The sequence below is a fragment of the Aotus nancymaae genome, unplaced genomic scaffold (assembly GCF_030222135.1).
Source record: "Aotus nancymaae isolate 86718 unplaced genomic scaffold, 86718_ANA_hifiasm-v0.15.2.pri h1tg000059l, whole genome shotgun sequence".
Classification (NCBI taxonomy): Eukaryota; Metazoa; Chordata; class Mammalia; order Primates; family Aotidae; genus Aotus; species Aotus nancymaae.
In genome coordinates, this window is record NW_026988473.1 from 40,854,610 (window position 1) to 40,868,659 (window position 14,050).

The 14,050-nt window shown below is 44.7% G+C and overlaps 1 protein-coding gene and 1 non-coding gene across 2 annotated transcripts in view; one reads left to right on the top strand and one right to left on the bottom strand.

The window, feature by feature from the left end:
- Positions 1–14,050, bottom strand: part of NAV2 (neuron navigator 2) — a 769,613-nt gene that overhangs the window by 514,852 nt on the left and 240,711 nt on the right. The gene's annotated exons all lie outside the window — the stretch shown is intronic.
- Positions 10,104–10,238, top strand: LOC135270320 (small nucleolar RNA SNORA1). Its single transcript, XR_010338480.1, has one exon. It is a non-coding gene; the product is annotated as a small nucleolar RNA SNORA1 (small nucleolar RNA).

A 14,050-nucleotide genomic window follows, 5' to 3' on the forward strand; every position in this document is an offset into this window, starting at 1 on the left:
AGGGCCATAAGGAGGCAAGGGAAGGAGAAACTGTAGGAGTGGTGGTATGGGAGATCATCACTGGACAAAGCAGAAGGCAGGGTGGGGCAGGGAGGATGTTCCAAGTAGGGTGTTGGGGTGGTAGGGAGGAGGAAGTGGCAGAAATTGGGTGTGTGATACAGATAGACCCTGACTTTGAGTGGAAGTTCCCAGGTAGGGGCTCTGAAGGAAGGGATCACTTGGCCAGTCCTGGGGATTTGGGTAACTCATCTACCTAGCTGACACCCAGCCAGACACTGTACCCAGTGCCTGGTGTGCAGAGATGACATAGCAGAATTCAAAGACCAGGCTGAAGCTCTTGAGAGAACAAGACTGTATCTGCTGTTCCAAGGAGAAGAAATAGTGTATAACCAAAGCTTCTGTGGAGCACTTTACACTTTAGAAAGTGCTTTCTCGTGTATTAATGATTACAAAGTCATGTGGTATAGTAGAAAAAGTGATGTTGCTGCAGAAAGCTTGAGTTAAGATCTTGCCTCTACAATTTGGTGGCTTCAAAACCTTCAGCTAAGAACCCCTTTGAGCTTCAATTTCTTCATCTATAGAATAACAACAGCTAGTGTTTATTGAATACCTAATACATGCCTACTATCATAAGTGCTTTTATTTGTATTAACTTATTTGATCTTCAAAAACAATCCTACAAAGTAGTTACTATTGTTATCCCCATTTTGCAGGTATGTAAATTGAGTTTCAAGGAAGCTAAGAAACCTGCTTAAGTCACATAACTACCCAGCAGAAGAGGTGAGATTTGAACCCGCTTATTCTGGTTCCAGAGTCCATGTTCTTAGCCACAATGCTAAACTGTAGATGATGACAGCAGCCCCTCCTCAAAAGATTTTAGAGATCAATAAGATTAATACACATATAACTGGCTAGAGGTTATAGGTAAATATTGGCAACTATTATAATTTTGCCTAATGCACACAATGTTAGAGCAGTTGGTTGCTTTAGCAGGTGCTGTTGACATCCTGTCATATTCCCTCGGCTTAGCCCGGAGGTCATCCACAGATAGTGGGCATGTCCCTCTGCCTATGGGCATCCTCTCTCTGAGAGATTCTTGGGCATCAAATAGGGCAGGCCAGGAGTGCTGGAGTGCTCACATCCCAGGAGAAAACCATACCCAAGGAGGCAGATGAGTTGGTGCATAAACACCCAGCTTCTTTGTTCCTCCATGGGACAATTCTGAGTTGTGTCCAACACAGTCCTTCAGAGGGCCCCCTATGGAATTGAGCCCAGCTGCCCATAACAGTAACCCACCCATTACATACCTTCTGTTGGCTTTCTCCTTGCTCTGTCTCACTCCCCATTGCCTCACAATGCTTCCTGAAATCGCTTCCCAAATAAACTACTTGCACTGAAATCCTTACCTCATGGTCTGTGTTGGAGGATCCAAACTAAGACAGGGATGCAATTCAGTTTGCAGAAAGAGAAAAGAAAAGGATATACCCATTGAGGCTAGAGATTGTTCTGTGTAGATACTGCCAGGAGAAGAGCGTCAGCCCTCATAGTGAAGGGAAACATTCCCAGTAACTAGAAAAATGTATCAGCCCTCCCTCATGCTGTTTCTCAAACAGAATAGTCCCTTCACCCACATTTCACCTGACACTTCAAAAAGATTGGCCATCAAGGGATTCTGGCAAGAGCCCTGATGCCTCTGAAGTAGATTACAGGAGCATTCCTTGAAACCCTAGGACGTGAGCATAAAATAAACACAAATAAGCTCCCCCTGTCCAAATAAACTGAGGTACAGTTTGATGAGGCAGTTTTCTTTTTCTCCCTACCCCTTCCACAATTCTCTCCTCAAAGGCCAGCCTTGTTTGCTTACTTACTTATCCTAAACCCTTTGTACCTTCAAAGAACGCCTTTATGTCTGAGTTGAAGCGGAGCATTTCTGCCTGCTGGACACAATTTTCCAAATGAACCTCCAAACACAGAGTAGCCCAAATTATTAACAATAAGATAACCTCGTGGTTGGCCGAATGGATGAAAAGAACAGGAGGTCAGAAGGAAAACACGAGAAAGATGGCTTTTCAGCAGGTTTTTCTAGCCAAACCATTTCCAATTCCTTTGGAAAGGATTCTCAGGGGGAAAGAGACCAAAGAACATGGTGGAAAAAAAAAAAAGCAAAAAAAACAACAAATTACTGGCTCAGCAGTGCGACTTCTTCCCTTGACAAGTTGGTCATGAGGGAAGAGGGACAGGACACATTGAAAAGGATTGAGGCTGGCCAGCATGATGGTCCAGAGGGCTTTGTCACCTCCAAATGTGGGTGGCCTGGGCCACAGTCCTGGGCTGGGCTCAGAAGTGCCCCTGCCATTTCATTCATCATGGAAACTGCACAAACACTAAGAACAGAGGAATTTGGCTGGACCCAGACATCTCAAATGGAGAGAAGCTTTCAGAGAACACAGTTGGAACCAAAAATCAACACAAGAATTACCAAACACACACACACACACACACACACACACACACACACGCCATAAAAGAATGTATTATGCAGAGTCGACTAAAGAAAACTCACAGAGGATATTTGCATTATGAAGCATCCCATTCTCTAATGGGTCAAGTCCTTCCCATAAGAGGCAGGATAACCTACTGGTCAAAAGCTTGGTGATGGAGTCAAACTGCTTGGGAAGGAATCTCCCTAGCTCTGCGATATGTGGGCCGGGTGACCTCGGGCAAATTGCTTAATCTTTCTGTGTGCTTCTATTTCCTCATCTGTGAATGAGGGATGGTAATAATAATTATACTAACCTCAGTGCATTGTCCGCAGGGATTAAATGAGTAAGTACATCTGTGTCCCTTAGAAGAGGGTCTGGCATGCTCAACACATGTTAGCTCTGATCACTACATAACTTCAGTAGACAATAACTCATCAGCACTGCAATAACTTCCCAGGTACAATAGGATAAAAGTTAAAAACACAAAGCAGCATAAAAGAGGTCAGACTGAAAAAGAATTCCCTGAAGCTAGGAGGCTGTCTTACTTCAAACAAAGCTCTGTGACTGTCTTACCTGTGTACAGTTTCCTCCGCTCACGGATGGCTGCTCGCTGTGGGTGCCACAAGTGCAGTGTGAGCTCTGAGGACCCCCCAGCATCCCCAAGTTCTCTTTGGCTTGCTAGAAAGGTCTGTTGGACTGCAGATCAGAAGTGTGGCTGAGGATGTGCCCTTGTGGAAGACACGGCACATCCCCTCCCCTCTCCCCGCTCCCTAAAGCAGCTCTTCCATCTGGCTGTGCCTGTCACTGTCAGGGGGCGGTGGCATCTTCCTCTGACCTAGTCAGTGGCTGGGGCCTGGCCCCCCAGGGCGGCAGAGGGGCATGTCATGGGCATGGTTCATAACTGGAGGCCAGCTCCCCCGTAATATATCTGTGCGGTGAATGCTATGTCCCAGACCCACCTGCCCTTGAGAGCAGGGCCTCACCCCTGTCCTTGGCTCAAGATAGAGGCCCAGAATTTTCTTTTCAGAGGTGAGAAATGGCCACGGCCACTCCTCCATTCATCTCAGACAAACACATGCACCCCAGAGAAACTCGCAGTTCTGTGCAAACATTCCTCATGCATCTCCGATCCTCCCTACCGCCTTCAGCTAAAAATGCCCACTTGTTTAGACTTCTGCAGCTTGGGAATGAAGCTGGAATTAAAACAGAGACAAAGGCCCACTATCAGTAATTATTTCTGAAGTAACAAGCAACTAATTGGGACTTACTGTTATTAAAAACCTATATGGCAGGCAGTAATTAAACTGCAGCTAACGAGAATTTCTGCATCAGGCTCTGCAGCCGCCACATGGCTATTCTCCTCATCCTGGGCAGAGGGGTCTGTTGTTGGAGGAAATAAATGGCTTCTTCATAGTCCTCCAAGAGAGCTTAGTCATATTGGAGATTTCTGCCCCAGGGAAGTCAGTGAGATGGGGCAGTGGGGCAAGACAAGGCACAAGTATGAGAAGCCCAGGAACACATGGAGGTTTCTAGATTGGCTGCTATTATCCTCTGGATGGTGACGTCATGCCTGTTGGAAATGGCTGCAGGATACTGTCAAGTCAGCAGGAAAAGAGCTGAATTGGCTCTTTCATAGATAGATTTATTGAGCACTTCTTATGTGTTAGGAGCTCCGTGAGATGCATTTATACACATTGTTTCATTTACTCTTCCTAACAGCCTTAGGAAGGAAGTACCATTAGGAACTGTTTGACAGATGAGGAAACTTGGCTCAGAGAGACAAAGTCACCTATGGGAACTCACCTGGCTGCTCAGCAGAATGAAGTCAGAGTTGGACCCAGAAGGAAGGAAAAACCTGTTGTAGGCAACACAGCAAAGAGAGGCAGTTGATGGAGTCAGTGGGGCCAGGCTAGGTGTGGCCACCCTCTGGCTTCCTGGTGAGCTTGTGTAGCTACCAAAACATTCTGTGCCTGCGTTTCTGCATCTGTGAAGTGGGGATGATTATACCTACCTATTGGGTTTGCTGTAAAGACTAACAGCCTGCAGGTGACGCATTTAGCCCAGGGCTTGGTGCATACTAAACAATAAAGGCCAGTTATTATTATAGGTGCTGTACAGATGCTCTCGGAAGTAGTGCTATCATTTGCTGAAACTCATCGTCTGAGCATGGCAGAGGTTTTGTAATAATGAAAGCTGTGGAAGTCTCTGCAAACAGTGTCTGTCTGCCTGTGTCCCTTGGGAAGGGGGCAGACAAACCCAGCAAGCTGGCTCTGCTCTGAGGCCACTGCCCTGGTGTCCGGGGCAGTGGGAGGCTGGCCAAGCTCCCAGACAGCCTGTCTCGGGCCTGGAGCACAGAGCCGTTGCCTCACCAGCTTGTAATGAACTGCGTCTCCATCCTGATTAGGGGAACAATCCTCACACAGAGAGACTCAGGGGAAGGAAGTGACAATGTTGTGGAGACAGGGTATAACCTCACCTCCCAAGGAAGAGCTGGCTTCTGGGGAGCCGGTGAATTGAAGGTCACAGCCCAAGCTGGTGCCCATCCCAAGAAAGGAGGCTGAGCAGATCTCACTGGGGCAAGTCTAGGATTTAGGAAATGCTCTAGGTCCAGCCCAGGCCTCTGTATGCAAGCCTAGAAGGTAGCAGCTCATAGGCTCTGGTTTGCCAAAAAGGGCACACAAGGAAACCAACCTTCTCTGGGCACCTACCCCATACCATTCCCCATGCCAGCCTTGTAACATCAATATTGTCCTATAAAATAGAATTTTAGAGCACTGTCTTTTCCAAAACTGTGGGTTGCAGCCCATTACTGGGTTATGAAAACAATTTAGTGAGTGACTAATACCATTTTAAAAATAATGTGATTTTAAAAAAAACAAAATTTCGGAGTGTATTGCACGTGGTACAGACGAGCATTGTTTTAGGAATCTTTTATTTCTTTGGTGTATGTGTGTTTAGGGGCTGAATTATGATGTAAAATATATTTTTTACTGAGAATTATGGTCAAAACTTCTCAAAAGCCACTGGTTAAGAATGCAGGCTCTGGCCAGGCATGGTGGCTTATGCCTGTAATCCCAGCACTTTGGGAGAACGAGGTGGTGGGATTGCTTGAGTTCAGGTGTTTGAGACCAGCCTGAGTAACATAGCGAGACCCCATTACTACGAAATTATTTTTTTTTAATTAGCGGGACATGGTGGTGTGTGCCTGTGGTCCCAGCTACTTGGGAGGCTCTAAGGTGGGAGAATCACTTGAGCCTGAGTGGTTGAGGCTACAGTGAGTCATGATCATGCCATTGCACTCCAGTCTGGGCAACAAAGTGAGATACTGTCTCAAAAAATAAAAATATAAAAAGAATGCAGGCTCTGAAATCAGACTGATTGGAGAACCTTGATCAGGTTATAAAACCCCTCTGTGTCTCAGTTTCCTCATCTATAAAATGGGGATAATAATAGAACATTTTATAGTATTGTTGCATGAAGTAAATGAGTTAATATTCTAAAATGCTTAAGGTGGCGTAGCAGACACTGCTAGCACTCATCTATTTCCCCTCAGCCAACCCCAAAGCCCCAATAGTTCAGTTCCTTGTATGTGCCAATGCCTTCCTGAGTCTTTCTCCTGAGGATGCTCCCTGGTCCTGGTTATATGCTTAGCTCAAGCACAGGGCAGGTCAAAGGTGGTGGAGTGAATGCCCCAGGAATGATCCTTCACCAATGAGGCCTGGAAGATGGTGGATAAACACCACAGTGGAGATTCTGAGGGGCATTTTCTCACAGTCTCTAAGAGGGTGCCCAGTAGCACTGAGCCCCTGTTGCCCACCAAAACAACTCTTCCCATCGCCCTTCCCTGCTCTCTCACATTGCTTCCTGGGATCCCCTCCCATATAAATTTCTTGCACCTAAGTCCTTGTCTTGGTGTTTAATCTTATTTTTGATGAACTTAAGCAGATTCTGACACAAAGTAAACTCTTGAGAGATGTTAGTTATTATTAATCATGTTCATCTTAAGAGAGGATCTATGCAAGTGCTTTATGTGCAATATCTCATTTCATCCTCACACCAAGCAGATAAAGTAGGAACTGTGATTGTCCCCATCTTTCAGATAAGAAAACTGAGGCTTAGAAAAGTTAAGCACCCTGCTCAAGTTTACATAGCTGGAAAGGAAAGAGTTCCACTCTGAACCCAAGTGTTACCAATGCCCTTGTTCTCCACCTCTCCTCTCTATTTAATCTATACAACCACTCTGCCAGCTAGCTACTGCTGTTATTCCCATTTTACAGATATGGAGATGGGAAGCCTAGGGAAATTATTTGCACTCAATTCCCACACTATTCACTACCGTGCTGGGACTGACAACTGGCATTCTGACTCCTGTGCTTTCCATGGCAGCAGCAGCCTGCTCCCAGGTGCCCTGGAAAGAGAAGGAATGGGAGAAATCCCTTCTTTTTTTAAAAAAAAAAAAAGTCCCCTAAGTAGAAACTGGCCAGCTACCATCAAACCTTGCTGCACAGGAGAAAGGTAGAATGCAGTTGAAAAGAGACACAATTTTCGCAGACTTAATGAAACTTCCAGACAGGTAGAAATCTGTTCTAGTGCTTCTGCCTCAACTCCTCAACCTGTTAAATGGGCTGATGGGCTGATGGCCTGGTATGAAGTCCCTCTACTCATTGCTGGCCTTCACTTTCAGCTCCTCTTCCTTATCTCCAACAGCCCCCACCCCCCGCTCCCCCAATTCCACCAAGGTACCTTGAGCTGTACCTTTGGTCTGAGCTCCATCTGCATGAAACTCACTGTGATTTTTCCCTGGAAACCTGCTGTGCATCACACACAGTGCTAACCTCTCACTGTCCCAACTTCTTCATCTATTAAATTGGGATAATCCTAGTGTCCTCTTTATGAGTTGTTGAGAGGATTAAATGAGGTAATTGTGCAAATCCCATAGCTGACAAAGGACTCATATCTAGTATATATAAAGAATACTCAAAACTCCACATTAAAAAACAAATGAACAACCCAAACAGAAGATGGGTAACTGACATGTAGAGACATTTTACTGAAGAGAATATCCAGATGGCAAGCAGTGAAAAGATGCTTAACGTCACTAGCTATTAGGGAGATTCAAAGTCAGACCATGATAAGATGTCACAACATACCTTTTAGAACAGATAAAACAGTGACAACACCAAATGCCAGCAAAAATATAGAAACACTGAATCGCTCATACATTGCTGATGGGAATGTAAAATGGTACGGCCACTCTCAGAAACAGTGTGACTCCTTCTTAAAACACTATACATACACTAACCATATAACTCAACAATGGCTGCCCCCGCAAGCATTTATCCCGGTGAGATGAAGACTTATACTCAAATAAAAATCTATACACAAATATTTATAGCTGCGTTATACAACAAAGCCAAAACTGGAAACAACCCAGATATTTTTCCTGGTTAAACCACGGTCTGTCAGTCAGGTATCGGTCATGTCATCATGTATATTGGCGTATATCAGTGGTATATTGGTGCCATATCCACGGAACATAACTCACCAAGAACAGAGGAACAAACTATTGACAGACAACTTGAATGGATTTCAAAGGCATTAGGCTGAGTGGGAGAAAAAACGCCAATCTTAAAAGGTCACATACTTTGTTATTCCACTTAGATAACACTGTTGAAATGACAAAATTTTGCAGATGGAAAACATACTAATAGTTGGTTGCCAGGGGCTGGGGTGGCAGAAGGGAGAAGGGTGGTTGTGACTTTGAAGGGGCTGCACAAGGAAGATCTTTGTGGAGATGGGAGAATTCTGTATCTTGATTGTGGTGGTGACTGTGTAAGATTCTCACAGATTTACACAAGTGAGAAAGGGACACAGAATTATATTCACACAGTCAATTGCCTGGTTGTGATACTGTACTATAATTATGTAACATGTAACCATTGGAGAAAATCAGGTGAAAGGGACCTCTCAGATCTATCTTTACACGGGATCTCTCAGTACTATCTTTGCAACTTCCTGCAAATCTATCAGTATTTCAAAATTTTTAAAAATGTTTTAAATGAGCTACTTGTAAAGAGCTTACAGCAGTGCCTAAATGAGCACTTAGTCAACATCAGCTCTTATTACTATTATCTTGTTTTCATTTTTACTTCATACAAGTCATCTTAGTTAATGCTCACAATAAACTGGTGATAAAAGGGTATTTTTTAAAAATCCACATTTTACACATGGGAATAGTGAAACTCAGACATATTAGATCACTTGTCTAAGTTTGCATACCCAAAGAGACCTAGGAATTAAAAAGCCCAAGCTCATGGACTTCCCCCAAACATTCAAGTATGAAGGCCAGTAAGATAAAAATCTTTGCTCACATCAAGCTTTATAACATAATGGGGGCAATGACAAAAATGTAATTCAAATTCAAGTGGAACATCACATGCTGTGTAAGTTCTATTGGAGGACAGGAAAGGGAGCAGTAAAAAATTCTGAGGTGATCTAGGAAGTCTTCCTAGAGGAGGTGGCATTTGGAATTGTTTTGAGGATTGAGTAGAAGCTTAGTAGATGTGGAAGGAGGCAGCAATGCAGGAAAGGATATTCCAGGCAAGAGAACCTGATCATTAAGCAGTAGAATTAGAGAACAGTGACAAGTCCCAGGTGGCTGAAGCAGCTGGCATGTGACCAGAGGAAGATGTAGATGAAGGAAAAGCAGAGGATAGTCAATGCAGATAGGCTCTGAATGAGCAACAAATCAATATTGAATCAATCAAAGGGATGAATATGGACACCCCTATGTGGCCTACTTCAAGCTGGATTCAATGATGATCCAAACATATGTGGATGCTGGCCATGCAGATGTTATTCTGGGAGGAAAGATCAATAAGTGTGATGGGGTCAGGACTTAACTGTGGATTGGGCTCGTATCCTTAGTTTTTGCTCATTGTGGCCTGCATAGCCTGCCTTGGAAGCTGAATGGCCAACGTCCAAAGTGCATGTGTAATTACGACAGCATACACAACAAGCAGCCAGCCTTCTGTACATACTGGAAAGCCAGGTAGACTTCTGCAGTGGGTCTTGGGGTCTCAGGAAGCAAAGAGATCTTCCATTTCAGGATCTCAGGATGAAGTTTTTCAGGGTCCTCCCAAGGCTCAGCCCTAGCAGATCCTGAAGGCAAATCCCTACCTTTTGTGGGTTCCCCCACAGTGGTTGTTCTGGACTTTGGAATTTTATCTTTCAAGTCGTGATCCCTATCACACTTACACTAATTGATCTCCCCCCACCCCTCACCCCAGACAATAATATCTGCATGGTCAGGATCTACATCTGTTTGGGTAATCATTGAATCCAGCTTGGAATAGGCCACATAGGGGTGCCCATATTCAGTTCCCTTTGATAGCTCCAATATTGATTTGTTGCTCATCTGCTTTCCTCAGATCCTGTGGTAGGGATTAGAGGTGAGGAAATAAGACAGTTCCTAAGTAGAGAAGAGACAACCATGGCACACTGCACACAGGGCAATGACAGCACCTGACTGTCTGGAGACAAAGAAATGAGAAACTATCCTGGACTGTGGCAAATGAAGGCAGTCACATCTGCATAGCTGATCCTAAAAACTGAACGTAATGTCCCATTTGCAAGGAGAATAGGCACTGTTGATCATGCCATCCAGAGGTGGTTAATGGGGCTACATTGAGATATAAGCTATGCTTGCATCACAGCAAAGGCATTGCATTGGTGACAATGAGACCTGTAACATCTCTGCTAAGGTCATGAGTGAAAATGGATGCAACACGACTTCAACATTCAAAAAATAATAAAGAATAACACGTTTTTGCTCATTAGCCAAAACAGCAATATGCTTTCTACAATTCAACTTCTAGGGCCCTAAAGTGAATTATTTGACGAAGTAGACCCCAAAGATTCTAGGTAGGAAGTTTTTTTTTTGAGACGGAGTTTCGCTCTTGATACCCAGGCTGGAGCGCAATGGCGCGATCTCGGCTCACCGCAATCTCCGCTTCCTGGGTTCAGGCAATTCTCCTGCCTCAGCCTCCTGAGTAGCTGGGATTACAGGCACGCACCACTGTGCCCAACTAATTTTTTGTATTAGTAGAGACGGGGTTTCACCATGTTGACCAGGATGGTCTCGATCTCTTGACCTCGTGATCCACCCGCCTCGGCCTCCCAAAGTGCTGGGATTACAGGCTTGAGCCACCGCGCCCGGCCAGTAGGAAGTTTTTAAAGTATTTTATCAGTATGTCTGTATTTAAGTGGAGAAAAAAGAAGCCAAACTAAGAAAATTATGATAAGGCTGTCTGACAGAATAACTGTGGATTAAGCATGAATCTCTTTAGAAAGCCCTACCTTGAAGATAAATGTTGACCCAAGCTTTGGAGGGACTAGGGTGACCCTGATGGGCAGTGGAATGAATCACAGCATGTAAAATTTCTTGAATAAAAATGTACTGACTTAAAGAAAAAAAAACATAATGGTGGTATTTGCTTGTTTGTGGGCTTTTGCAGTCTGATTGTTGCGCGAATACCTTCCTCACATCTCCATATCTGCTTTCATTTGCCTTTACCACACTGTCCCCCAGGGCCCGGCTCAGTTAATGCTTTTGGAAAATGGATTTTGAGCTGTAAATGACAGCTTTTCCAGGTGTAAACTCAAGCTTCAGGAGAATTGGATTAAAAGGAGCAACTGAAAGGGACCTCAGAGATCCTCTGGGATGATTGCTTTCAATCTGGGTTTCCTGGAGCTTAAAGGTTCTGCAGAGGTGCCTGGGGTGCAGGGAGCTGGGAGGCAGCCCTGGTAAGAGGGATGCTAAACGAGCAAGGCTCAGGGTCTCCACCTTCCAGCCAGAATTGCTCAGTGTGACCATTTTACCCACTGAAGTTCCAAATATGTTAGGGGAAAGGTTCTAAGGATTAAGGTTTAAAAACCACTAAGCTAGTCCAACACCATCATCATATCATAATTTTTAAAATAGCTGATTTTGAGTGTTTAGCGTGTGCCAGGCACCGTTATAAATGCTTTATATGCACTACCTCGTCTAATCCTCGCAGCAATTCTAAAATGTAGGTACTATTATTATCTCAGTTTTACAGAGGAGAAAATGTAGGCACAGTGGTTAAGTAATTTGACCAGTGCATACAGATCACAAGTGAGGAAGCCCAGCTTGGGACCCACACAGCTGGCTCCTGAGCCTGACAATTTACCACTACGCGAGATTGAGGAAGTTGAGGCACAGAGAGAGGCAGAAATTTGCCCCAGGCCCCACAGTGAGCTCAGGGCTGAGCCAAGGCTGGAATCCCACCTCCTGAGCCCTCTCGGGTGCTTCTTCCTCCTGATATCCCCTTCCCTCTCTCCTTCTCTACCCTACAGTGAGCCTTCTCAAACCAACTCACAGGTGACTTTAAATAGACCATTCTTGGTTACCAAGCATCTGTGCTCCCACGCTGGGAGCAGCTGAAAGAGATGGGGCTGTGATGGCTGATTGGCTTCTGGGCCCCCATTCTGAAAGCTGCTGTGAGGTTTTCTTGGCAGGAACCTCACTTCCCACCTGCTGCTCTAGGTAAGTAGAGGCCTTTCACCATTTGCACCCTGTCGGTCTGTCTGTCTGTCTATCCAGGCTCACTAGCACATACTCTTGCTATGGATATGCCTTGTTCCTTTGACCATGCCATTCCCACTGCTGGGAATCCCCTTCCCACTTTGTCAGCCTGGTGTGTTCCTCCTCAGATGTTCCTTTTCCAGGGCCCTGACCTTCCTGATCTCCCTTGCAAGATAGAATCAACCACAACCTTCCCCAGCAGTCTCCACATCACAGCACAGATCACCCTGTACTGTAACCACTGATTGAATTTATTTCCTTGATTACAAAAACATGCAGGTGGTCCCATTTTTACTTTGGTACAATCAGGATAGCTCTTACAATCTGCTTCTGGTTAAGCTGGGGTTTTTTTTTGTTTGTTTGTTGTTGTTTTTTTCCTTCCTAAAATGCTGTCATTAAACAGCTAAACTGTTTTGAAACCAATATCATCCTAGGATCCAAGAAATATAGGACTTCATCTCCCTCTAGATTGAGTTCACCTGGGTTAGGGGCCATGATTCAATGTCTCTGGACCACCAGCAGCCAGCACAAAGGAGGCACAGAGGAAGCACCAGATATGGTGAGTAATGGTGCTCAGGGGCTGGACAGCATCCTCTGTGCCCAGATCTCCATGGGAGGCATCCCAGAGGCCTAGGAGAGCCCCTGCCATCTACTTATTGCCCATTGAGTTCATGCAACTACCTCATGGTACATGGAAAGAAACAATGGGCAAGGACAGCAGGTTCCTTTCCCCTCCTCTAACCTGGCACAAATGAGGTTGAAGAAGCCCAGCAGGAAGCATGTCAGTCTCCAATTCCACATCACATCACACCCATGCTCTCACTCCTTTCTTTTTTCTCAGAGGTAGTTGCAATAGTTGGCTAGTTCCTAGCAGTTAGCTCTCTTAAATTCTCTATTTCTAAAATAATCTTCCAGCAGAACTTCCACCATTTTCTACCCTTTTTCATTCTGCCTCCAGTGACCTCGTAGGCCCTCCAACCTATGTCTCCAATGGTAGTTGTGTACCACTTCTTGTTTTTGAATGCCTGCCCTATATATATTCGGATCTAGCAAGTTACCCAGGACTTTGCTTATTTTTTTCCTTTTCTCTGCCTATGGCAGACATTACTAATCAATCACGGTGTGCTTGCCTTCAGAATTCAATTCCAGGAAGCCACTGCCAAGTGGGTTGGCTCATGAGCTGGGTCATTTTTGCAGTTGTGGGCCTAGATGCCCTCTAGGGGAACTGCTAATCAGAGATCCTTGGGTACAACACCCATACACAAGATTGCTTTCGATACTCCCAAATGTATATAATTTTAAATTTCTCTTCAGTGAAAGCAATTTGTAAAATGGATGAGTAACTAATTCTGGATTTTGTGGGGGCAGGAGGAGGAACATTTGACTAACCACTGGACCCTGGGTCCAAGAGATATATCTTTGAAGTGGCCCGAAATAATTGACCAGGAATTTGGCCTTTCTGTCAGGTGACCCAAGTCAGGGAAGAAGGGAAGAGAACTGGTAGGATATTCATTCATTCTCTTCACAAACATTTACTGAGCACCTATTACATGCTAGACACTGATCTAAGGGCAGGAGATTTACAGACGAAGATAATGACAGCCCTCATGGTTGACCAGGCACTAGACCCATTGGCACTCTATTTACATATCACATTTAATTTTTTATGGCCTCAATTTTGGCACATTTCCCTTACTGGAGCTAACTGACCTCCATAATCTATGCTCTCTCTTTCTTAGTACAGTGGAAACTTAAGATGGAACGAGCCTGGATTCCTGAATCATTGGATGGAGTAGAGCTATTCACTGACCAGAAATGTTAGCCTTGGACTAAAATGGGAATGAGAACTAAATTTCTATTGTGTTTGCACCTTTATCCATTGTGGTACCTTTTTGTTATAGAAGCTTGTGTTATCCTAATTAACACATTTTCTGTGTGCAGTCAGTCTCATTGTGACTTT